The sequence below is a fragment of the Nansenia antarctica genome (assembly GCF_963989245.1).
Source record: "Nansenia antarctica genome assembly, chromosome: 6".
In the NCBI taxonomy this organism is placed as follows: Eukaryota; Metazoa; Chordata; class Actinopteri; order Argentiniformes; family Microstomatidae; genus Nansenia; species Nansenia antarctica.
In genome coordinates this window covers 35,586,524-35,613,235 of record NC_137676.1, presented here as the reverse complement: position 1 = coordinate 35,613,235, position 26,712 = coordinate 35,586,524, and the positions used below count along the sequence as shown (strand labels likewise).

General features: G+C 47.0%; 1 pseudogene across 1 annotated transcript in view; it reads left to right on the top strand.

The window, feature by feature from the left end:
• LOC308160459 (protein bassoon-like) overlaps positions 1–26,712 on the top strand; it is a 63,134-nt pseudogene that overhangs the window by 5,651 nt on the left and 30,771 nt on the right. Inside the window, exon 2 of the transcript in view lies at positions 19,299–19,806. The product of the transcript in view is annotated as a protein bassoon-like (transcript). The remainder of the gene's footprint in view (positions 1–19,298; positions 19,807–26,712) is intronic.

The window sequence follows — 26,712 nt, the reverse complement described above, 5'->3', positions numbered from 1 at the left end:
TCTTTGTTTTGTTTGGTTGAAAAGCAACCAGGAAATGGAAAATAAATTGTGTGTGTGTGTGTGTGTGTCATATCCATGGTTACCCTGTCCATGTCCATTTGAGCGAAACGCTGACTTGAGATACTTTGAAGAATGAGCTAATGTTTCTTATAGCGGCTCTTTTATGACATGGTCTCATGCATTCAGTCTGGAAATACAAGTCAGTGTGCACTTAACAAGGAAGACACGGTCTCTTTGAAGCTCTTCTTCCCTTGCAACGCTTCTGGACACACTCGAATTAGAACACGTGGAACGGCCGAGGGAAGCCATCTTTGATCCTAGTATAGGAGTTTGCCAAGCCGTTAAGACACACAAACACACACACACACACACACACACACACACACACACACATAATCACACAAAAACACCCACCCACAAACTCGGCATGCATTCATATCCAGACCCTTGGTTCCAGGCCGATAAGACCTTGATTCCTTCAGAGGACTCCCACCATGCCCTAGTAGCAGTCGTCACAGATAGAAGCTTTGGTTTGTCCAGCTTGTCGGCGACCCACTGGGAGTGAGAGGGGTGCCTGTTGTATGTAGACGAATATATGAGTGCCACTGTTTTGATGAACGTAGCTAAACACACTGCTAAAAGACACTGCAGTATTTTTACACCATCGGGGAGGTGCGCACTTGCAAATGTCAGCCATTGTTGTGGCGTTATACTGCAAAGTCACGCATCATAAATGTCATTTCTGATAGAACCGAAACGGGACTACCTGTTCATACACGGCGTGACCCCCTTTGCACAGGCCGCCGTTTTCTCAGAGGAGATGAGGAAGGGAGGAAGGAAGGACAGTAGGAAGGAACGAAGGAAGGAAGCAAAGCGCTTTTGCGGAAAAGGAGCCAAAATCTTGCAGGAATTAGAGGCTCTGAGGTAAATCTATTTATAACTGCTGCCCCATTTAGTGCCATTCTGAGTCTGAGCATCTCAAATTAATCCCTTTATTACACATAGCATGAAATAGCCTGCTCTCACCCAGGCCGTATGGAGGGGGAAATATTAAACTGTGGAGCGGAGAGAGAGAGGGAGAGGGAGAGAGAGAGGGAGAGAGAGAGAAGGAGAGGGAGAGAGAGAGAAGGAGAGGGAGAGAGAGAGAAGGAGAGAGAGAGAAGGAGAGGGAGAGAGAGAGAAGGAGAGAGAGAGGATGGGGAGAGGGAGAGAGAGAGATGGGGAGAGAGAGAGTGGGGAGAGAGAGAGTGGGGAGAGAGAGAGAGAGAGGATGGGGAGCGAGAGAGAGGATGGGAAGAGAGAGTGGGGAGCGAGAGAGAGGATGGGGAGAGGGAGAGAGAGAGAGGGAGAGAGAGAGAGGATGGGGAGAGAGAGAGAAGGAGAGAGAGAGAGAGAGAGATGGGGAGAGGGAGAGAGAGAGTGGATGGGGAGAGGGAGAGAGAGAGAGAAGTAGAGGGAGAGAGAGAGAGATGGGGAGAGGGAGAGAGAGAGTGGATGGGGAGAGAGAGAGAAGTAGAGGGAGAGAGAGAGTGGATGGGGAGAGGGAGAGAGAGAGAGAAGTAGAGGGAGAGAGAGAGAGTGGGGAGGGGCTGGAGGTGAGACAGGGGTGCAGGGAGTGTTTGTGGGAGGTTTGTTTCACCACATGCAGACAGCTCTCTTAAATCGGGTGAATGTGAATCTTATTTTGTTGTGTCGGTTTGGTAGAAAGTCACACGGGGGGCTGTTGGAGACAAATGGAACCTGCTTAGGAAGAGCACATGAATGTGTCCAATGTCTCAAGATTATGCGTGCAGTTTATTCGGTAGGTACAGGAGCAATGCCGCACACACACACATACTGTACATGCACATACACACGCACACTCGCGCGAGTGCATGCAAACACAAGCACGCACGCACACACACACACACACATGAGCGTATGCATGCACAAACACACACACACACACACACATGCAAGTGTATGCACACACACCACTCACCCCCCCCCCGAGGGCTACAGTGTCCCCTCTTCCTCCAGAGAGAGGCGGGGGACCGTGGATGAGAGGCCTGCTGCTCCACACTGATGCTCACTGGAAGGCTGAGGACGTGATTCAGCTGTCCTCTCTGTCCCCCCCCACGCCTGCCTGTCCTCTCTGTCCCCCTCCACGCCTGCCTGTCCTCTCTGTCCCCCCCCACGCCTGCCTATCCTCTCTGTCTCTGTCCCCTCTGTCTCTGTCCTCTCTGTCTCTGTCCTCTCTGTCTCTGTCCCCTCTGTCTCTGTCCCCTCTGTCTCTGTCCTCTCTGTCTCTGCCCTCTCTGTCCCCCTCCACGCCTGCCTATCCTCTCTGTCTCTGTCCTCTCTGTCTCTGTCCTCTCTGTCTCTGTCCTCTCTGTCTCTGTCCCCTCTGTCTCTGTCCCCTCTGTCTCTGTCCTCTCTGTCTCTGTCCTCTCTGTCTCTGTCCCCTCTGTCTCTGTCCTCTCTGTCTCTGTCCTCTCTGTCACTGTCCTCTCTGTCTCTGTCCTCTCTGTGTCTGTCCTCTCTGTCACTGTCCCCTCTGTCTCTGTCCTCTCTGTCTCTGTCCCCTCTGTCTCTGTCCTCTCTGTCTCTGTCCCCTCTGTCTCTGACCAGCACGTCTCCTAACAGCCTCCTAACGGTCATACTGGGGTCATCATCATCATCATCATCATCATCATCATTATCATTATCGTCGTCGTCGTCAGCATCATCATCATCATCATCATCATCATCATCATCATCATCATCGTCGTCGTCGTCATCATCATCATCATCATCATCATCGTCGTCATCATCATCATCATCATCATCATCTTCCTCCTCCTTTGATGTAGTTGTACAGTGTGTTGATCTCTGACTCTTCCCCCTTTGATACCAGTCTCTGACAGATCCTGTACATTGTCATGTGATCAGAATAATTGGTTTATTTACATAATTGGGTTTACAAGCTATTACGATACAATATTGCCTTTGTAGTGAATTCCCCGGGGGCCACATTTGTTGACTTAATAAGATGAATTATGATTAAGGAATGAATTGCAATATACAGTTACAGTATGGGGGGAAACTACTTCATGAATAAGTTTAAGAGAGAGATATAAGAGAGAGAGAGAGATATGAGAGAGAGAGAGAGAGCAATAGAGCCCAGCCAGGTCGTTTAATTAAGTTATTACCCTTCGGGGAGACCAACGGAGAGGAGAGTAGTGGAGAGGAGGGGAGGAGAGGAGAGGGGAGGAGAGTAGTGGAGAGGAGGGGAGAGGAGTGGAGAGGAGAGGAGGGGAGGGGAGCGGAGGGGAGGGGAGAGGAGAGGAGGGGAGAGGAGAGGAGAGGAGAGGAGGAGAGTAGTGGAGAGGACGTGAGGAGAGGGGAGGAGAGGAGAGGAGAGGAGGGGAGAGGAGAGGAGTGGAGTGGTGTGTGTGTGTCTGCTAGCGCACGTGTGTGTGTTTATGTGGTGTGTGTGTGTGTGTGTGTGTATGAGTAATAACATAACATCTATTAATTAATGAACCTCTAGTACCTCAACCTAATGAACACCTAGTACCTCAACCTAATGAACACCTGGTACCTCAACCTAATGAACACCTGGTACCTCAACCTAATGAACACCTAGTACCTCAACCTAATGAACACCTGGTACCTCAACCTAATGAACACCTAGTACCTCAACCTAATTAACCCCTAGTACCTCAACCTAATGAACACCTGGTACCTCAACCTAATGAACACTTAGCATACCTCAAGTGTGATGACAGTCTGATGGCGGTCTGATCAGCCGACACTCCGATCGTACCAATGACTTACCTGCGCTGCCGTTCAAGAGGCTGAGCGGGATTGTCATTGCAACTTGGACACCCACACTCAGCGCATCGGAAGTGTGCCGTAAAGTTTCCTTTGTCACACCCTGGTACCTCAACCTAATGAACACTTAGCATACCTCAAACTGACAGTCTGATGGCGGTCTGATCAGCCGACACTCCGATCGTACCGATGACTTACCTGCGCTGCCGTTCACGAGGCCGAGCGGGATTGTCATGGCAACTTGGACACCCACGCACCGGAAGCGTGCCCTAAAGTTTCCTTTGTCACACCCTTCACAATGGACCATCCACCCCCCCCGTAAGGGTTACGCTTGAAGACGCTTGTCATCTCACCGCGACACGGATGTATTGGATTTCCTGAGCGGCTGCTACAGTATGTGTGTGTGTGTGTGTGTGTGTGTGTGTGTATGACCATGGTGTGTGTGTGTGTGTGTTGTTATCCAGAGGTGGTCCTGGGGTACCATGTGTACTCACCATGCCTGCGACCTGAACACTGATGTTACCTCCCTCAGCCATGGCTTTAGCTGAGAGGGCTAAAAGTCTTGTGGCGTGCCAAAAGACCCAGGTTCGATTCCCGTCGATCTCTATGCACATAATAACAACATACGACAGCAGACACTGTTATCCAAAGCAACTTAGAGCAGGGTGAGTGCATACCATGTTGGTATGTATGGTCCCAGCGGGAATCGAACCCACAACCCCTTCTATCAACTGAGCCTCACAGGGAGAGCCGTTCAGAGCATAGTGGTTGTGGTAGTTGTATCCGGCCTGTCAAACACAACAACTGTAGTGGGACGTGTGGTGAAGTCCGTGGGGGGGGGGAGAAGCGTTATTTTGATGCAGCTTCACATCGACACGTTTACGCAATCATTTTGTTGTTTTCCTCTCTCTCTGTCCTGACTACTTAATCACTAGACAGCGTCTTTACTCACAAGCTATTTGTCGACGGTAGCTCTGAATGTTTCGTGGCAAACAGCGGAGGAGGGTGCCGTTCTCGGGGAGGGGGGGGGGGGGGTGACGGAAACGATGCGACAAACACTGGCTTGCGTTTGAGGACATCAAAGAAGAAGGGTTGGAAAGTGAGAGAGCATTACAGCCCTTATCTCTCAGCATGGGGGCCTTGGAATATGGAAAAAGGAACACAGAGAGATCAGAAAATAATGACAAATTTACATTAGAATCTATATGTTAATGGTTTGTTTTCGTCTTCAAAAAAGCCGCCTTCAGCGTATTCACTGTGTGTCGCAATTAAGATTGCAGTGTGCCCTCGGCCTATTCTCGGGTGGGTGCATCCACTCATCCAGTCCACACGTTTGGCAGATCCATATGTTATGTAAATCCTTGGTGGAATAACATACACATGCACATGCACACACACACACACACACACACACACACGCACACACACAGACACACCCACACACACACACACACACACACACACACCCCACACACACCCACACACACACACACACACACACACACACACACAGACACACCCATACATACCCATACATACACACACACACACACACACACGCAGACACACCCACACACTCACACACACACACACACACACACACACACACACACACACACTCACACACACACACACACACACACACACACACACACACACACACACACACCCCTATCTGCCATAGGGCTGATACCGTGATGCAGCATGAGGCATATATATATATATACCCTTCTGCCCCAGAATGCTAAGTGATTCTGAACGCCGCGATTCATTCAACGACACACTGAGCGGGAAAAAAAAAATAGATTACCTGGAATGTATTTATTCTCCGTCCGTATACGTGTATACTCATTAATTCATCTCTTCTGGCGGATGATAACTGATAAGAATTTCAATTAAAAAGGACAGAAGGATCGGAGAGAGGGAAATTTCAGCCGTGCAGATTTAATTTCTGCTAGCCGTTGTAATAGCTTGGCAGATGAGGCGGGGGGGCTGTGAGCAGCGTGGCTGTGCATACGTCTACACTGGAACACAACGACGTAGACGGCAACGACAGTCTCCTGTCACATTCTGGGGGGGCGGAGGGGCGGTCGTTTCTGCATACCAGAGAGTACGGGTGTCAACGTGTTAGCTATACTGGCCAGCAGTGGCGTCGTTACACCTGGGCGTCCGGGGATGTAGCCCCCCCAATGTTTTCTGAATAGCCCCGGATCTCTGGATCCTGAAAAAAAAGAAAAGCAGTAAAAAGTAAAAAAAATTGCCATGATTGATTGATTGATTGAAAACCTTTATTGTCCCCAATGGGGACATTTTGTTGTCAAACAGCTCAGTTAGGGCAGACAGAAAACATTCAATAAAATACATAAAACAGTGCAGGCTCAATAAGTAAAAAGTTCCAAGTTCCAAAGTTCCAGCTCCAGGTCTCCCCCACCCTGCAGGGCCTGGTTGTAGAGTCGGAGTGCAGCTGGAACAAAGGACTGTCCAAATCTTTTTGTACTTTGACGGGGGAGAACAAATCTGTGGCTGAACTTGCTCCTCATCCCCGCCAGCTCGCAGTACATCGGGTGGGAGGGATTGGCCAGCATGGCCGCCAGTTTTTTCCCCATCCTCTGTTCTGCCACCACCTCTAGGCTGTCCAGCCCGGTCCCCACCACAGAGCTGGCCTTCTTCACCAGTTTGTTTAGCTTCGCAGCATCCCTGGCACAGATGTTTCCACCCCAGCAGGCCACGGCGAAGAACAGAACGCTGGCAACCACCGACTGATAAAACATTCGCAGCAGCTTGTTGCAGACACCGAAAGACCTCAGCCTTCTCAGGAAAAACAGTCTGCTCTGCCCTTTCCTGAGAAGAGCCTCGGTGTTGTCAGTCCAGTCCAGTTTGTTATTAATTTGTACTCCCAGGTACCTGTAGGAGTCCACCCTCTCGACTTCCACCCCCTTGATGGTGATGGGGGCTGGGGTCCTTTTCTTCCTCCTAAAATCCACCACCAACTCCTTTGTTTTGCTGGTGTTAAGCAAAAGGTAGTTGGTGTCGCACCACTGCACAAAGCTCTCCACCAGGGCCCTGTACTCCTCATCCCTGTCGTCTGTGATGTAGCCGACGATAGAGGAGTCATCAGAAAACTTCTGCAGGTGGCACTGGTCGGAGCTAAACTGGAAGTCGGAGGTATAGAGGGTGAAGAGAAAGGGTGACAGAACAGTTCCCTGGGGGGCACCGGTGTTGCACACCACCACCTCAGACTGACAGCCCTGCAGTCTCACATACTGACGTCTGTCTGTGAGGTAGTTGTGGATCCAAGCCGTCAGGGAGTCCTCCACACACATCACTGCTAGTTTGTCAGCCAGCAGTGATGGCTTGATAGTGTTAAATGCACTGGAGAAGTCGAAGAACATGGTCCTCACCATGCTCTGTGGCCTCTCCAGGTGTGTGTAGGCCCTGTGCAGCATGTAAATGATGGCATCCTCCACCCCCATGCTCTCCTGGTATGCAAACTGCCGGGGGTCCAGGAAGTCCTTCACCTGGGGCTTAAGGTGTTGCAGCACTAGCCTCTCCAGGATCTTCATGACCTGTGGTGTCAGGGCGACAGGTCTGTAGTCGTTTGGGGTGCTGGGCCGTCCCTTCTTTGGCACTGGGACGATGCAAGAGGTCTTCCAGAGCTGTGGCACCCTCCTCAGTCTTAGAGATAGACTGAAGAGATGTTGGAATGTGTCCGCCAGCTCTCCAGCACACACCTTCAGAACCCTGGGGTTGATGTTGTCTGGACCTCTGGACTTGTTCACATTCACCCTGGAGAGCTGCTTTCTCACCTGCTCAGATGTTATAAAGCTGTGAGTACAGGTGTTTCCAGGTGTGAAGCATGCTCCCTGGCTCCTGGTGTTGGTAGGGGGAGGCAATTGCTGCTGGGGTGTGAGGGGGTCAGGGGGAGTGGGGGCTACTGTTGCCAGGGGTGCGGTACATTGGAGAGGGGAGGAGAGGGTCGGGGGCTGTGGGGGGTGACAGGGGGATGGTTGGTCAAACCTGTTAAAGAAGCAGTTCAGGTCATCCGCATGCTCTCGGGTCCCCTCCACCACAGTATGTGGCTGCTTGTGGCCCGTGATCTTCTTGAAACCCTTCCACACCTCCTTGGAGCTGTGGGCCACTAGCCCGCCCTCCAATTTCCTCCTGTATTCCTCTTTGGCTGCTCTCAGCTCCTTCTTCACCTCCTTCTGAGCGGCCCTGGCTCCCTCAGTGTCCCCTGCCTTAAAAAGCCTCCTCTTCCTTTTCAGAAGGTTCTTGATGTTCCCATTTATCCACGGCTTGTTGTTAGGAAAGCACGGCTTGTTGTTAGGCTTGTTGTTAGGAAAGCACCGTACCTTTTGCAATACCAATGCACCGCATTGGTATTGATGTAGCGCATCAACGTCGATTTAGCACAATGCGAGTACATAGAGAGAGAACACTATAGAGTACATAGAGAGAGAACACTAGAGAGTACATAGAGAGAGAACACTAGAGAGTACATAGAGAGAGAACACTAGAGAGTACATAGAGTGAGTACATAGAGAGAGAACACTAGAGAGTATAGAGAGAGTACATAGAGAGAGTACATAGAGAGAGTAGATAGAGAGAGAACACTAGAGAGTACATAGAGAGAGAACACCAGAGAGTACATAGAGAGAGTACATAGAGAGAGTACATAGAGTACACTAGAGAGAGTACATAGAGAGAGAACATAGAGAGAGTACACTAGAAAGAGTACATAGAGAGAGTACATAGAGAGAGTACACTAGAGAGAGTACATAGAGAGAGTACATAGAGAGAGTACACTAGAGAGAGTACATAGAGAGAGTACACTAGAGAGAGTACATAGAGAGAGTACACTAGAGAGAGTACATAGAGAGAGTACATAGAGAGAGTACATAGAGAGAGAACACTAGAGAGAGTACACTAGAGAGAGTACATAGAGAGAGAACACTAGAGAGAGTACATAGAGAGAGTACACTAGAGAGAGTACACTAGAGAGAGAACATAGAGAGAGAACACTAGAAAGAGTACATAGAGAGAGTACATAGAGAGAGTACACTAGAGAGAGTACATAGAGAGAGTACACTAGAGAGAGTACATAGAGAGAGTACATAGAGAGAGTACACTAGAGAGAGTACATAGAGTACACTAGAGAGTATACAGGGATCCTAGGAGTGTGCTGGCCGGTGGTGTATCAGCGTGCAGGTGGTGAGGAGGAGGAGATGACCTGGTGAGGAGGTGAGGAGGAGATGACCTGGTGAGGAGGTGAGGAGGAGAAGAGGGAGATGACAGAGTAAAGGAGAGTTTTTTTCCGGGCCCTCCGGTCGGCACTCTGACGTGGAGCGGAATGTTAAGCAGGGTGATTCTTCACGGAGAGAAGACCCTCTCCCCCACACCCTCCCCCCCACACCCTCTCCCCCTCAGCCGCATGGCTTCTCCCAGTGATCAATTCTCACACAAGCACTCATTTATCAGAGCGGGGTGCTTTCACCGCCGTACACACATGCGTACGCACACGCGTACGCACACACACACACACACACACACACACACACACACACACACACACACATTTGAATACTTTATTTGGTTCCACAAATTATATTATACAAACAGGGAATCAAATATTTCGGGGCTAAGCAGCACTGAACACTTAAGGATACACATAACACCTCCTTCTCCACACGGCCAAGCTGCCAATAATAGCTGAGACAGAGCAAAATTTGGCAACCTGTTTGGCCTTTCTTTTAGTCATTGCAGCAATTCTCAGACCCCTCATGGTGCATTTATATACATGGCCCAGACTTCCAAATACAAGTATGCTGAATTTGCACTTGTACCCAAAGCTGGTTATCGTACCAAGTAGTGGTTGGTATTTGATATACTTGCCCTGGAAAGTCTGGTCCATGTACAGGTCAAAGGGGCAGCCTACTTCTATAATCAGCACCTCCTTGTGGCTGGTGTCAACAAAGATAACATCAGGTGTATTTGGGATGTTGGAAAAAACATCATTGGCAAAACCAAACCACTCTGGTAACACTCTGGCATGCTTGTACATAACTGCGCTAGATGGTAAGATGTTTTGTACTGTATCAGACACAATGTCCACAATACGGTCATGACGAGCTATGTACAGGTGTTTGTATGCATTACATCCATTTGTTATGTGTGCAATGGACTCTAGGTGTTGTGAATCCTGATGGTTTAAACAGAATGGACTGTGAGTGTGGGGATACCAGGTGGACAGATTGTACTTGGTCGGTAATACCTGCAGTCTTGCTTTGATGGTGAATTTCAGAACATCCTCACCAACAACAACAAAAAAAAGGCCAAATCGGGCCGGTGGCTTTCCGTGCGCAAAGCGCGCGTGCGATTTTCCGTTCTACGTTCTAATGCTTTGACTTTTCTTTCGAAAAATGTGAACACATTTCCGCGTTGTCGAAAATCAATGACACATCGCTAGTCAACTAACACGGCTTGTTTTGTGAGCCTGCTAACAATGTAAAGTAGTGTTCTAGTTAACTAGGTAACAGTCCAATCCATTTCGCTGCAGTATTTTGGCTTGACTAGCGAGTTTGTGTTGTGATTCTCAACAACGTAGTTTCACCCTTTTCCATAGTTTTGAATAATAAATGTGTGGACTGACGATGTATCGCAGCCTAACTTATTCTAATAATTATTTAACATAGTTTTATTCTGATAATGATTCCCCCCTCCTCCCAGACTTACAAGGTCACATTATTATTAGATTGGTTGTTTGGTGCCGGGTGAAGTTAGCTAAACATTTAACCTGCTAGCTAGCAAGAGAAACATCATGTCACTCTCCAAAGGTCTAAAGAGGAAAGTTGACGGTGAAAACAGGGCATTTAAAGAGGAATGGACAGCGAGTTATACGTTCATCCTACCTGGTTTCATCAATGCAAAGCCGTTGTGAGAGACTCACATGTTCCGTGCTCACAATGAATGTTCCCTTCCACCTATACATGCGAGTCGTCCTTTTCGTCAATGAATGTGATAAAGACGGACTAGAGGAATCGATTGGTGCGTAAAAACCTTGAGAACTGCCGTTTAAAGTGACGTCCATAATAATAATAAATAATAATAATACATTAGACTTATAGCGCTTTTCTAGACACTCAAAGACGTCCATATCACCAGATAGCCAACAAATAGTGACCGATGGGAGATGCCAGTTTTCTCATTAAGTGAGATTTAATAGCCTAATATTATTTTTTCTATTTTTAATGAATGGCTCATTGTAATTATTATCCATAGTAATGTAGCGTGTTTGCTCTGTCATTAAATGTTTTTCAGGAGCATATAGGCTAAGCGGATTCAGCTTTTTCTTTTTTTTGCGCCGATTTAGTTGTCAATGTTTTTCATAAAAGTAAACTGCATTTGCTTTGTTACTGTTCACATGTGTGGTGCAGTCACATTCACGTAGCCTATAAGTAAACATTAAGTTTGAATGATTTACTGAGCTGGCGTTACTTTTTTCAAACCACACACCGCATGTCGGCTATTTCAGCACCACGCATTGTCCACCTACTTCTCACTATGAGGCGTTCAGCGTCAGTGCACCCCGCTCTGTTACTGTCGCATAGTAGTAGCCAATAAAGGCCTATATGTAGGCTATATAGGCTATTATACATCATTTACTGTATATACCTAATACCAACATCAAAATAGATTGTATGCCTCTACAAATCATATTACACCAGGTCAAATCCGTCACAACTTGGAATAAATCCATCGCAATTTGGAATATTTTAGAGCTCCCCCAAAATTTCACAAACCATGTTTCCAGGGGAGCTCATGTCACCACTAGGGGAGCTATAGCTCCCCGAGCTCCCCCTTATTTCGCACCCTGTGTGTGAGTGTGTGTGTGTGTGTGTGTGTGTGTGTGTGTGTGTGTGTGTGTGTGTGTGTGTGTGTGTATGTGACGGCAGCTGGTGAAAGGGGGAACAAATGTTCAGACTTTTATTCCGAAAAATGTAAATAAATGTCAACGTTGTTGAAAATCAATGACACCTTCGCTAGTCAAGCCAAAATATTGCAATGCAATGGATTCAGTGAGTAATCCCCACTACTACCTAGTTAGTGTAGAGTAGTGGGTATTACTCACCGAATCCATTGCATTGCAATATTTTGGTTGTATTATGTGTATGTGTGTGTGTGTGTGTGTGTGTGTGTGTGTGCAAGGTTGTGGTTGTGATTCATAGTGCATGGTCTGTTTCACACAGGAACACTAATGGTGTATCTAACAGTAGGAAGCAGATAGAAGGTGTTCTCTCACTGACATGTGCAGGTAACAGCTGTGGGGGAATCAATTGTGTGTGTGTGTGCACTCTCGTGCGCATGTGTGTGTGTGTGTGTGCTGTTATTCATGTGTCAGCACATGAGCTGGATGATGTACACGCATGTTCCTGTGTGCTAAATCTGGCTGAGCAGATGTGTCCGCGTGTGCGGGGGCGGCGATAAAACTGAAATGCCAGGAATATGGTGAGGCTCCGGCGAAATTTACGAGGCCCATTTGGTTTTTCGATGCTTTGAACTAAAAGGGGAAATCCAATAAGAAAAAGAATATGCTACAGCGTTAGCCTCTCTCTGCTGGAGAACAGTCATGGTGCTTGAACGCGGGCCTCTGTCCACTCAAGTCATTAGGGTTCATTAAGCTAATCTGGCTCACTGACTTAAACACACACAAATGAATGAATGCACACACACGCACGCACGTGCACACACGCACGCACGCACGCACGCACACACACACACACACACACACACACACACACACACACACACACACAGACACACACACAGGCCGAGAACAGCTCTTAGGTCTTTTGAGTGTCTCTGCTCCCTCTCTAAGCTGTACTGAGAACAGCTCTTAGTCTACTGTGTTTCATTGACCTATGTGCAGGTCTAGTCTATGTGCAGGTCTAGTCTATGTGCGTATATATCTGTACACTGCGTTCCAAATTATTATGCAAATTATATTTTTCTCAGATTTTCCTAAATAGTCGATGCAAATGACAATCAGTATACTTTTCAAGTCATCAACCGTTAGAGTATAATTCAAATTTTATTGAACAAACCTCCCAATGATAACAGTATTTTTAAATAAAATAAAAAACTCAAAATGCACTGTTCCAAATGATTATGCACAACAGAGTTTCAAAACATTTTATAGGTTGTAAAGAACTAAAAATGGTAATTTGATGAATTTAGGGTTAGGAGGTCATATTAGGAGGTCATATTTACTGAAATCAAAAGCTATTTCAAACAAAAACATCTTAACAGGTCAAGTTACATGTTAACATAGGACCCCTTCTTTGATATCACCTTCACAATTCTTGCATCCATTGAACTTGTGAGTTTTTGGACAGTTTCTGCTTGAATTTCTTTGCAGGATGCCAGAATAGCCTCCCAGAGCTGCTGTTTTGATGTGAACTGCCTCCCACCCTCATATATATTTTGCTTGAGGATGCTCCAAAGGTTCTCAATAGGGTTGAGGTCAGGGGAAGATGGGGGCCACACCATGAGTTTCTCTCCTTTTATGCCTATAGCAGCCAATGACACAGAGGTATTCTTTGCAGACATGGTGCATTGTCATGCATGAAGATGATTTTGCTACGGAAGGCACGGTTCTTCTTTTTGTACCACGGAAGAAAGTGGTCAGTCAGAAACTCTACATACTTTGCCGAGGTCATTTTCACACCTTCAGGGACCTTAAAAGGGCCTACCAGCTCTCTCCCCATGATTCCAGCCCAAAACATGACTCCGCCACCTCCTTGCTGACGTCGCAGCCTTGTTGGGACATGGTGGCCATCTACCAACCATCCACTACTCCATCCATCTGGACCATCCAGGGTTGCACGGCACTCATCAGTAAACAAGACTGTTTGGAAATTAGTCTTCATGTATTTCTGAGCCCACTGTCATGCTGCAAAGAATACCTCTGTGTCATTGGCTGCTATAGGCATAAAAGGAGAGAAACTCATGGTGTGGCCCCCATCTTCCCCTGACCTCAACCCTATTGAGAACCTTTGGAGCATCCTCAAGCAAAATATATATGAGGGTGGGAGGCAGTTCACATCAAAACAGCAGCTCTGGGAGGCTATTCTGGCATCCTGCAAAGAAATTCAAGCAGAAACTGTCCAAAAACTCACAAGTTCAATGGATGCAAGAATTGTGAAGGTGATATCAAAGAAGGGGTCCTATGTTAACATGTAACTTGACCTGTTAAGATGTTTTTGTTTGAAATAGCTTTTGATTTCAGTAAATATGACCTCCTAATATGACCTCCTAACCCTAAATTCATCAAATTACCATTTTTAGTTCTTTACAACCTATAAAATGTTTTGAAACTCTGTTGTGCATAATAATTTGGAACAGTGCATTTTGAGTTTTTTATTTAAAAAAAAAATACTGTTATCATTGGGAGGTTTGTTCAATACAATTTGAATTATACTCTAACGGTTGATGACTTGAAAATTATACTGATTGTCATTTGCATCGACTATTTAGGAAAATCTGAGAAAAATATAATTTGCATAATAATTTGGAACGCAGTGTATATACCCTGTCTACTCCCTCTATGATTATAGTAGATACACGTATGGCTACGATGACACAAGACTGTCAGACAAAAATGCAATAATCCCCCCAAAAACTAGAAAACTAATTCTAGAATAGAATAGAACAGGATCCTTGCGATCGGCCGTGATCATTGGAGGAGCCAGCTGAGCTGTGATTGGAGAAGAAGGCCATCTCCAGAACCAGGGTACTCAGCTGTAACAGCAAAAGGTGACACCCCCTTCTCTAATGGGCGACCCTTCATCTAACTCCCTGTTACACCGCCGAGGAAGAGAAGGCCAGCTCTCGGAGTCATTAACTTCCTGCGCAACGTTGATAAATGACCCCAAGGAAACGCTCGGGTGGCTCTATAAACACTCAGAGAAAGGGGGTTCCTTTTGAGAAAATGTTTGTGTGCGTGTGTGCTTGTGTGCGCGCGTGTGTGTGTGTGTGTGTGTATCCCCCGTCTTCTGTGAGTCACTACGAGATGTGTGTGTTATCGTGTGAGTCCAGGCTCAGCCCCTGCCATCCAACAACCTCTTTTACACGGCTTGTATTCTGTTCCTGGACACCCTCACAAAGCCCTGCTCTGCCCACGCAGTGGACCTTGCTAATGGCTGAATTAATGGTCGAACGCTAACAGGCTAACAGGCTAACAGGCAAGCACACTCTGAGTGTCTCCGCTGCTCTCTGTTCTCCTTCCACACGCACGCACGCACGCACACACACACACACACACACACACACACACACACACACACACCTTCCTTTCTTCTGTCTGTTGAGGTGAGAGAGATGGAGCTGAAGGTGTTGTCAGTCTGACAGCGGGTGTTTCTTTCATGGTTACTTCCTCAAGCACTTGTGTGAAGCAGGACGAGGGGAACCTTGAGAGTCTCTTCAGGTTGTTGACCCCCCCCCCAAGGAGCTCATCTGAACTGCTCTCTGTAACAACAAACAAAAGCTGAACTTTTCTAAGCTGTCAAGATGGAGGGAGAGAGGGGGCAGAGGGAGGGGGGAGAGAGAAAGAGAGAGAGAGAGTGTTTATGTGTGTGTATGTGTGCATTTGTGCATTTGTGCGTACATGCCTGCCACCTGCATTACACCGATTATGTATGGTTTGTGTGGATGTGACTGTTTCCATCTTTTTCAATGCTGAACATTGAACGTTGAAAACTTGCCCTGTAAAGGGAAGGCAGGAAACAATAAATGTTGTTCAGGGTTCTCCAGCAGCACCTCAGACTCCCCCCCCCCGGCAGCCTTTGTTGTGGATAGATTGTCACGGCGGAGGGAACAAACACCCCCTTCTCAGCCGTGAAAGACCTGGCCTCCGTAACAAACGCTTCCTCTGTCATTACTCCTCGTTCTCTTCAACATTTCTATTTCTCTTTTCGAGGACAGTCCCCACAGCTGTATCCTGGCAGGATTTACTACTTCTGGGTGGAAATGATACGCTTCTCACTTTGAATTCAGCTCCAGGATGTGTCGCTAGCAGAGTGAAGGTGTGTGTGAGTGTGAGTGTGAGTGTGAGTGTGAGTGTGAGTGTGTGTCAGAAGGGTGGGGAAGAGTGCAGGTGTTCCTCCACAGAGGCTGAGGGAAGGTCTGAGGAGGATGTTGGATTTAGTGTGTGTGTGCATGTGTGTGTGTGTGTGCGTGTGTGTGTGTGTGTGTGTGTGTGTGCGTGTGTGTGTGTGTGTGTGTGTGTGTGTATGTGTCAGGAGGGTGGGAGAAGAGTGCAGGTGTTGAGGAGGATGTTACATTTAGCATGGTGTCTTCTCATCTCACATTTGAGGATGATGATCATGTCAAAAATCTCTGAGGACCTTTGAATAGTATGTGTCTGTGGCATCTAAAATGTCTAAATGTCTAGTGTAGATTATTACCACCCTGTATGGACATGGGCAGAATTAGAGGTCTGTTTCTTCCGCAATGTGAGGAAAGGAAAAAAGCACATGCACTTGCACACATAATTGTGTGCAGTGACATTCAGACGTTGCTAGCAGCTAATGTCTTATATTGACTCAGGCTGTTGCTAAATGCATGCGTGCTAATAATCCTCCACCAACATTTCTGTCCAAACTTGCATGAAACAACTCAAGCAAATGATTAGCTACGGTTAAATAGCCTAGCTGTTCACTTTGATCAAGAGCATTTGTGCTGTTCCCAGATGAGTTGTGTTTTGTATCAGTGTGTCTTCCCCGAGGTGGGGGAAATATGTTGGTGTAGTTCTGTGAGTTCTCAGCTTTCTTCCATTTGTAGTGACTTCTTTGTTGATGCCTTTGGATGGCCTAGGGCTGTCTCGTAGCTTCCTAGGGCTGTCTCGTAGCTTGTAGCAGTTCTATGCAAATAAACAGGAGTGTTTTTTGGTTTAAATTGTGTTTTTACTCTCTAACTCTAGTATTCATTCGTGGATATAAACACACATCCAAGACACAATCACACTGTCCAAAGCCTACATGTATTGTCACTAGAGCCACATATACAGATATTATATGACTCTGGTTGTAATGTGACTAAATACTTGGTAGGACTTCATTCTGATTCAGATTCAACACTATTCCAGATCTGTGTTGCTCCACTGCAGGGTGGTCTGGTGCGCACTAGCCTGATGGAATGATCCTGATAGAAACGTTCACTCTATTTCACTTCACATATCAGTCTGACCTTCCTCCTTCGCTGAACCGTTTTGGCCTTGGGACATGGCGCAAAAAAACCTCATTTGTAGCGATTGGATCAACCTTCAAACAAACCGAAGAAAACCGAACCGAACCTGTAGTTTTGATGCTGATTGGACCGGCTGTACTTGATGTTTTCCAAGGGCTCGTTCATTTGCTGAAGGCCAGATGGAGACGTGAGATGAAACAGAGTGTGAACTTTCTGTTCTACCGGTGCTGAAACAGGAGAAAGTAAGGGGAGTCTGTGGGCCTGCAAACTGATGTTGAATTGTCTAATTGGTTGAAATGTGGTTAAAGTAGGGTTGGTAGGTTTTCTGGTTAGTGTAAGAATTTGGTTAAGTTTAGGGTTAGGGTTTGCAGGCGCAGTGAGTCCCCTAGTCACTCCCCTAATCAAGCACCAACCATACAGACTATCTAAAACAGGGAAACAGGGTTTGCGTCCCAATAGTCTCTCTATTTCTCCTTGCTATCTTCTCAAAAGGCACTGTCTGAGAATACCTCAGAGGAACCTTGGATCTTCTCCTCCAAAGCGTTTTGAGAAGGAAGCGAGGAGAGCAGAGACCAAGAATAGGCTCTGTGAGCAAGTGTAGTTTTAAACTTCCAGTTTCCCCAAAGGCCAGCATATCAGTTTCCGGTTTTACTTGTCCCCATCGCCACAAACAACAACAAGATGAGTGCTATGCTGCAGTTACGAAAAAATAGGATACTTTGTTCAGCTTTAATGGGTTTTTGTTCAGCTTCAACAGCTTTTTGAACTTCCACCACTTTGCACAGTGGCTGCACAAAATCAGGAGGGCAGGGTTTTCGGTGACCTGTCACACCAAGGTGTGCAGCCGACATTTCGTGGTTAATCAAATCAACTGCTCAGGATAGATGGGTATTGGAAAAAAAACACACAAAAAACAGCAAAGCTATAAATTAACATTGTCGGTAACTAACGTTAGCTAAAAAAGCCGCCAGGTTAACGATAAAGTTAGTTACTTGCCCTTGTAGTTGTGCAGATAGCTCGATAAGTATAATTTGAATCCCTTTTCCTGCTTGCTTCTGGGATCAGAGGAACAGGCATCCACGATCCGGTGGACATTGTTCACGTTTATTTTAGGCAGATCTTGAAGACTCGAAAGAAAGTGACATTAATGTATATAATATATAATATGCTGGCCTTTGGGAAAACCGGATGTTCAAAACTACATTGGTGCACAGAGCCTATTGGCACGCCGCAATCTCCACATCCACACTCAATCTTCACCTCAATTTACTGCTCAATACTGTTCCTTCTCTCATTCATTATCTGCATACAAGCTGCTACACTTTGTTAGCTAGCCTGTGTTTAAGAGCTACATCTTGTTAGCCAGCCTTTGATAAGAGCAACACATTGTTAGCTAGCCTTTGTTTAAGAGCTACACCTTGTTAGCTAGCCTTTGTTTAAGAGCTACACCTTGTTAGCAGGGCTTTGTTTAAGAACTACACCTTGTTAGCAGGGCTCCAACAACACTACAATATTTCCTGTCTCATCCACTATCTTGATATCAGTTCTCTACCTGGTTAGCCAGGCCCTGACATTGTTTGCCAAAGATGCCTCTGACAAAACCTTGATAATGTCAACCTGTATAATTGTGTTCCCTTCACACAGCCATAACAAGGATCCTAATCGACTGGAAAACACACACTGGGTATGTAAGGGTACTGTAGATGTAGGTGTAGGCTACAGAAAATAATAGGCAACCCCACCCAACCCCAACTCTAACTATAGTCAGTGTATGTTCCATACATAGCGCTCCATAGCAAGGCCACCAGAGACCTAGCCTATAGTCTGTAGTTTCCAGGGGAAATCGATGGGACGGCCTCATTGTCTTGGATGGAATGGAATGAGGAATGGTATGAAACACGTGTTTGATACCAATCCTCTAATTCTGGGCCATGCATTACAACGAGCCCCTCCTCCCATGTCTCCCTCCCTCAGCCATCCCTGGTAGTCTCCTATAATACTAGAAGTTGACTAGAAGATACATGTCATGTTGCATTGGTTTTGGGAAGGAAAGTGGGAGAAAGCAGATGGGACTTGAAGCTGCTGTGATCGGTCATAGGAAGGGTATCAAACATGAGACCTCAGATGCCTACCTCCCCTGGTGTAGGCTAGATGTCCATGTCTTGTTACAGTCGCTGTGCAGTTCAAAGTTGAATCCACCAAGGAGAGGTGGGGAGTCATGTTTCTTACTCCCATTTGTTTCCTGTGTCTCTTTCCTACAGGAGTCCGATGGGGAGTCCTAAACCCGGGATGCAGCCTGGCTATGGAGACAGTAGGGCAGGAGGAGGAGGAGGTGGTGGTGGTGGTGGAGGAGGGGTGCGAGCCGCCGAGCCCTACAGACTGGCCACCCACGAGAGCCCCAGCCCCAGGCAGATGCAGTCTTCCTCAGGCCCAGGCTCGGGCTCTGGTCACCAGGGTCCAGGGATGGGTCACCAGGGCCCAGGCCAGAGCCCCGGCCAGCACGCCTCCAGACGGAACCTCCAGGTGGACTTGGGGAGGTCGGGGAGGACGGGGCGCTCCCCCTCGGTGTCGCCGGACCGCGGAAGCGCCCCCACCTCCCCTTACTCCGTGCCCCAGATCGCCCCCATGCCCACCAGCAAGCTGTGCCCGGTCTGTACCTCCACGCAGCTGACCAACCCGCCGGCCGTGCCAAACTACAACACCTGCACCCAGTGCCGTTCCACCGTCTGCAACCAGTGTGGCTTTAACCCCAACCCCCACCTCACTGAGGTAAGTGTCCCCTCAACCCCCACCTCACTGAGGTAAGTGTCCCCTCAACAGTGTACTGTGGCTTCCTCCCTGACAAGCTGGTACCCAGCCTCCATCTTAGACCCTCTGTGTTACAAACACACACATGTGACCTCCTCCTTCCGCGCCTCCTGGAACATGGCTTCAACCAGCAGCACCACCACCGTCAAAGATGAGGGCCAGTGGGGGATATTATAATTTGAGGAGCAAGTTCACCAATTCAGAGACGTTGAGCTACCTATGAAGCACTGCGCCTGAATCTTCTAAACTGCATTATTCTACCAAACTACACATGAATCTACCAAACTACACATGAATCTACCAAACTACACATGAATCTACCAAACTACACATGAATCTACCAAACTACACATGAATCTACCAAACTCGATGAATCTCCTGAACAACCCATGACGCTACCAAACTATGCATGAATCTACCAAACTCTGCATTCATCTATCTGACTCCAGATCCAGTAGCAACATCCCCCATCCCCTTCTTCAATCTCAGTGATGCAGTAGATGGACACCTCCTTTCAAGTCTAGGCTGACACAGGTAGATGTCTAGACACAGGTCCGTACAGTACGGTCCGTTTGAAGGCCTTTGAGTCTCTCGGACCAAACTTGATCAATAAGAGTGTTTCTGCAGGGAGAGGGAAACATAGAGAGAGGGAGAGAGAGAGCGGGAGGGAGGGAGAAAGAAAGAAAGAAAGAGATAGAGAGAGAGAGCTGTCAGTGTGTCAAGCCGTCTTGTCTTCCCCGGCCTCGCCTCGGCTCATCACACAGTGTTTTGACACCAACGATTGGGGACCGACGAACGTCTCTCTCTGTCCTTCCGTGAACCGTGAAGGTGTGGCCGGGGGTTCAGTCAGTGAGAGGCGTGCTGCTCCGTGGCACGTGCCGTTATTTTTAGGTCCCCTTCTCTCTGGCCTGGTAGAGAGGCGGAGAGGTCGGCAGGCCGGGGTCACTCTGCTAAGCCTTTTGGTCAGCCAACGCAATTATGTCTTTGGTTTGGGGGGGTGATCTGGGTGCATGTCATTCTGGGATCAGGACCAGAGAGACAGAGACCAGGGAGAGAGAGAGAGAGAGAGAGAGAGAGAGGGGGGGGAGAGAGAATGTAGGGAAGGAGGGGGTGTGGGAGTTGTTGTGTGAAAGAAATGGGGCAGAGAGAGAGAGAGTAAATATAGCTATGCTTATATGCTTTGAGGAGTGTGTGTGTTCATGTATAAAATGTGAATATGTATGTGTGTTCATGTTAGTCGGTGTGTGTGTCTGAGTGTATGCGTATGTGTGTGTGAGTCTATGGGCACTTAGTAGGCAGCAGTAATTTCCCCCAAGGCGATAACAGAACTACCATTAGTCTACTAAGGCAGGGTGCAGTGTGTGAGGTGCAGATTGTAGGGTGCAGTGTGTAAGGTGCAGATTGTAGTGGGCAGTGTGTAGAGTGCAGATTGTAGGGTGCAGATTGTAGGGTGCAGATTGTAGGGTGCAGATTGTAGGGTGCAGATTGTAGGGTGGAGTGTGTAGTGGGCAGTGTGTAGGGTGCAGATTGTAGCGTGGAGTGTGTAGGTTGTAGTATGTAGGGTGCAGTGTGTAGGTTGTAGTATGTAGGGTGTGAACTCACTCACTCCTCACTGCTGAGAAGAGGAGGAAGAGGAGGAAGGAGAGGAGGAGCAGAAGAGGATGGGAAGGAGAAGAGGAGCGGAAAGGAAAAGAGGAAAGGGGGGAGAAGACAAGAAGGAGAGAAGGAGGCGGAGGAGAGGGAGGAGGTGAAAAGAGGAGAAAGTGAAGAGGTCAGGATTACAAGATGAGAGTGTATATGGAGGGAGATGTAAGAGGATGGAGGGAAAGAGAGGACAGAGGAGGAGAGGGGGGAGATGGAGTGGAGGGAGAGGAGGAGGAGAAGGGAGAGAGAGGAGAAAGGAGGAGTGGGTGTGTCAGTCTTGGGCCAGTATTTGGATGTTAACCAGAGCTATCTTCCCCCCTAACCAATCATGTGTATGATCAACAACAACAACAACAACAACAGGAACAACAACATGTTGTGTTGATGTGTTGGATGTGACTGCACCGCCCTCTGACTCACTCTGTGGACCAGAAGTGTGAGCGGACCTCTCAGTGCCAATGGAGATGGAAAAAAATATAAGTGTGTGACTTCAGGCCAAGCACTGGAAATGAGCCATAACTAACCCATCTAATAACCACTCTCCATGATTAGATTTACTTATTATAATGTTATTATTTTGGCTTTCTAATCTGTGCATCTGGGCAGGAATTCTGCCCCTGTCAGAGAGTTTATTGGCATACATCAGTAGTGTGTGTGCGTATGTGGGTGTCTGTGTGTGTGTGTGTGTGTGTGTGTGTGTGTGTGTCTGTGTGTGCGTGTGGGTGTATGTGTGTGTGTGTGTATGCGTGCATTTTTGTGTGCACGTGTGTGTGTGTGTGTGTGTGTGTGCACGTGCGTGTGTGTGTGGGTATGCGTGCATATTTGTGTGCACGTGTGTGTGTGTGTGTATCTGTGCATATTTGTGTGCACATGTGTGTGTGTGTGTGTGTGTGTGTGTGTATCCGTGCATATTTGTGTGCATATGCGTGTGTGTGTGTGTGTGTGTGTGTGTGTGCGCCAGCCTGCAGGTCCAGTCCTGGTGCTGTGTGTGTGTGATAGAGCTGCGGTGGGCAGGCAGACCAGGCAGGTTAATGACCAGGCCCGCTGAAATGAAGTGGTGCTGCTGATAAGCCACAGAGTGAGGGATTTGGATAGTAGTGTGTACAGTGTGTGTGTATGTATGTGTGTGTGTGTGTGTGTGTGTGTGTGTGTGTGTGTGTGTGTGTGTACCAGATTACTAAACAGCTGCTCCACTATTCTGCCCATGATGAGCCATTTAAGACTAGGTGGGATTTAAACAGACAGCCTATTCAGATGTAGTGATGGTTGCAGGTGTGTGTGTGTGTGTGTGTGTGTGTGTGTGTGTGTGTGTGTGTGTGTGTGTGTGTGTGTGTGTGTGTGCGTGCGCAGGCACGTGCACAGGCCGGGCTCAAGGATGGCCTTGCACTATCACAAAGATACTTCTGGATACTGCCCTGTTTTTAATGATGATAAATGATGACGATGATGATGATGATGATGATGATGATGATGAAAAAAACCCATAATGATAACAAATAAAAATACACCATCAGGGAGGGCACTTTGTGACAACCTTGAGCCCCGCCCCGTACAGACGCCTGGAGGGTGAACATCACATCATTTTAGCTATTTATCGCGATAACATCAAACATTTCAAAAACCGTCACGTCATCATATTTAGTTTTTTTTTTACAGTTATGTTCATCATGGCATCATTCCATCATTTACTCCACTGTTATACTGTAGGTAAATGTATAATCTGTTATATTGTAGGTAAATGTATAATCTGTTATACTGTAGGTAAATGGATAATCTGTTATACTGTAGCTATGTATAAACGGCCTCTTCGGAGTGTGTGAACTGGCACACTGTGGACCGTGTGTAAAGTCTTTAACTGTGTGTCACATTATCCGAATATTCCTTCACAGTGGGCGCCTGGGCGGCGTAAATCACTAAGGTGCATACCACATAATCGCAGGGTCCCTGGTTCGATTCCGGCTGTCGACCTATCCTCCATGTCATCCCTCCTCTCTCTCACCCATCCTTTCTGTCAGTCTCTGCTGTCGCTATCCCAATAAAGCAGAAATGCCCTAAAAACATATACATATAGAGAGAGAATGTCTGTCTCCCAAAACGTAGATGACAGACAGTCTGTGGGTCTTTTGCTAAATGAGTTGAGACTATATGTGACACGTTCTAGTGTTTTGGTCCGCATGTGGGCATCCGATTTAATGTTCAGACTTTCCTTTCGAAAAATGTGAATACCAATGAAACTCAATGATGCATCACTAGTCAACTAAGACAGATTGTTTTGTGAGCCTGCTAACAATGTAAAGTAGTGTTATAGCTAGCTAGGTAGCAGTGGGGATTACTATACTGCATTGCAGTATTTTGGCTTGACTAGCGAATTTGTGTTGTGATTTTCAACAACGTTGAAATGTATTTTCCGGGTTTCAAAAATAAAAGTCAGAACATTTTGATTGGTTGCCGACATGTGGACATAATTATGTTGGATCGCTCTGGTCGGGCTGACCACCAGACCCGTCAGATTCTGGGGGTGTCTTCGCTCACCGCTCCGTTTCGGGTCTGACTGTCCACGGCAGGCACGTGCCGTGAGCTTTTAGATTGGTTAAGCATAAGATATAGAAATACACATAATTACACATACACGCTATCAGTGAACGCAGTTTCAAGGAAATGCAATTTTGATGCCCTAGAACCCGCTAATTAACTGTAGGGTCACTTTGTGATCAGATTACCAAAAACAAAAAAAACAGTTGCCAGTTTCGACTATATCAGGGGTGCTCATTGTTCAATCTTTTTTGAACCAAGATCTTTTCAAGTAGCCAACCTGCTGAAATCGACAAGTCCAGTTTCAACATCGCAAACGCACACACGCACAACACAGACACACACCGTTTCCATCTCCATAGTAAACTCACAACACACTTTCTTTTCTACACTTTTGTCACACAGGCACTTGACATCACATCACAAACCCTCCCTCTCTATCTCTCTCAAACACTTTTGGTCCAGAACCACTGGCACGGACAGCGACATTAGGCCTCAATCTCAGCGATTGATTAAGCAGCTCTCTCTCCAAACACAACGGCACAGGCCTACATTCAAAGGTAAAAGCAGAGGAAGTCTTAAATAAGGAGCCATAACCAGCAGTACAGCAGTACTCAAACCATATAAACAAGCGCAGATCGCCACCAGCCTCGCGAATCATATAAATCATATAAACCGCTCATACCAGGCTTGCTGTAGCCCCTAGCGACTCTCCCTTTCTGGGTGTGAAGATTGGTGAGCGGTGGCTTCGGGCGGCCTTTAGCCAGTAGTTGTGTTTTTCCAGTCCAGTCCAGTCTACGAAATCCCTTTAGGTCGCTGACAGTAATGTCCATATTCACAAAATCAAGCAAGTTATCCTTATTGATTAGTATTATTTAGATCGTTTGAGCTAGCTAGCATAAGCTATTCTGCCGGGCGAGAGAAAGTAAGGTGAAATGTTAAGTGAACTTGAAAGTGATAAGACCCAATCAGTAGCTCTTATCGGAATGAACGAACTACTGATTGGCTGGTAAGCATGCTTACCCTGGCCACATTAAACAGCGGGCTGAGGCATCGGAAAAAATTAAAAATAAATGTTCACGCATTCGAATGTACGTGAGGGAAAGCAGAGAGAGAAGTGCTTATAATGCAACGCAATGCAAGCAAGCAGAATAGCGAGTGCTTACTCCTGCAGGTGGCGCCAAAATGAATGACTCTGCTGCTCTGGCTGGGACCTAAAATACGACTCTTTTAATGAAAACAAACAAACGGTTACATGCACTTTTATATTAATATTTTCACTGTCCTTTTTTATCTTTTCGTTGGATAAGCACTGCTTACTATGCTTATATGGACGACACGTCCTTGGTCCACGGGTCTGTTCGGGTTCGCGTCCATTTTCTTCCCCCAGACTCTATTTATCAGTGTTTCATTCTTATTATTCTCTTATTATTCTTATTCATTCTTATCGGCCAATAGCGGGCCATTACCGACGAATGGAAACCCTGGTCTCCATTCACGTTGCTGGTAATTGGTCCGACCGCATAAACCCTTCATCTCATTGGAGATTAGATAACTAAGGTAATCCCCAGGTCAGACGCTTATGGTCATTCCTGTAGTCTGAGACACACACACACACACACAGACCAATCAATGTCAACGGTGACGGATCACCGCAGCTCAGCAGATCATGCACAGTCGGCAGGTTTCATGTCGTAATTCATATTTAGTACTAAGTATGTGTCCTGTCAGCATCACATAATTCTACTCATATGCTGTGAATGAACGAAAAACCAGCCCCATGATTCCTATCTACTCATCACAATGAATAGGGACTGCATGACAGCTGACCCCCTCCCTATAGAAGGGGAGTCAGGGGAGGCTGGTGGAGGTAGATGTCGGAGGACAGGCTCGTTGTAATGCATGGAACGAAGTGAAGAACAGTTTTTGATACCGTTCCTCATTCCAGTCCACGGTCTACAAAGAGGCTACTGGCGGGTGGGGGCCTGAACCAGCGATCTGTCCTGAGTAGCAAGATGACTCTGTTAACCCCCCCCCCCCCCCCCCCCACACACCCCTGTCTGTCTGCTGTCTGGCCCTCTGTAACACATCCAATCTTTGTAATGAAATTTGGCCTTAATTAAAGGAATCGCAGTTTGTTTTTTTCACAAAAGAACCATCTGGGGATATTCATACTCACGCCTTCGCCCCCACCACCGCCCCCAACCACCATTAGAGATCGTCGTTATCATTACGACCCGTTCATTAACACAGCTAATCAATGGCACTTTTCTCACATCGTCATTTAATATAACGCTTCCTGAATTGGATTAGGGTTCTTGTTTCATTTGCATCAACTAACATTTATGGGGATGAAATTGACACTGCTTTATGAGGCTAAGGAGGAGTTTTAGAGAGAGGTTATGTTCGGGAGGTCTCGTATGCGCACGTTTTGACATTTTAATAACAGGACGTGTCGCCAAGTGAAGTCTGTTTACCTTGACATTTGTAGGTAGCACGGAGAGCTGGACAAATGTGACATGTGTTGCAACAAGTGGTCAGTAGAACAGAAGTGGTCAGTAGAACAGAAGTAGAGAAACCTTTTTTTGTGGCCAAACGTGACGGCAGCAGGTGAAACCGGGAACAAGTCGGCAACCGTTTTCTAGATTTTGATTCAGAAAAAATATAAATAAATGTCAATGTTGAAAATCA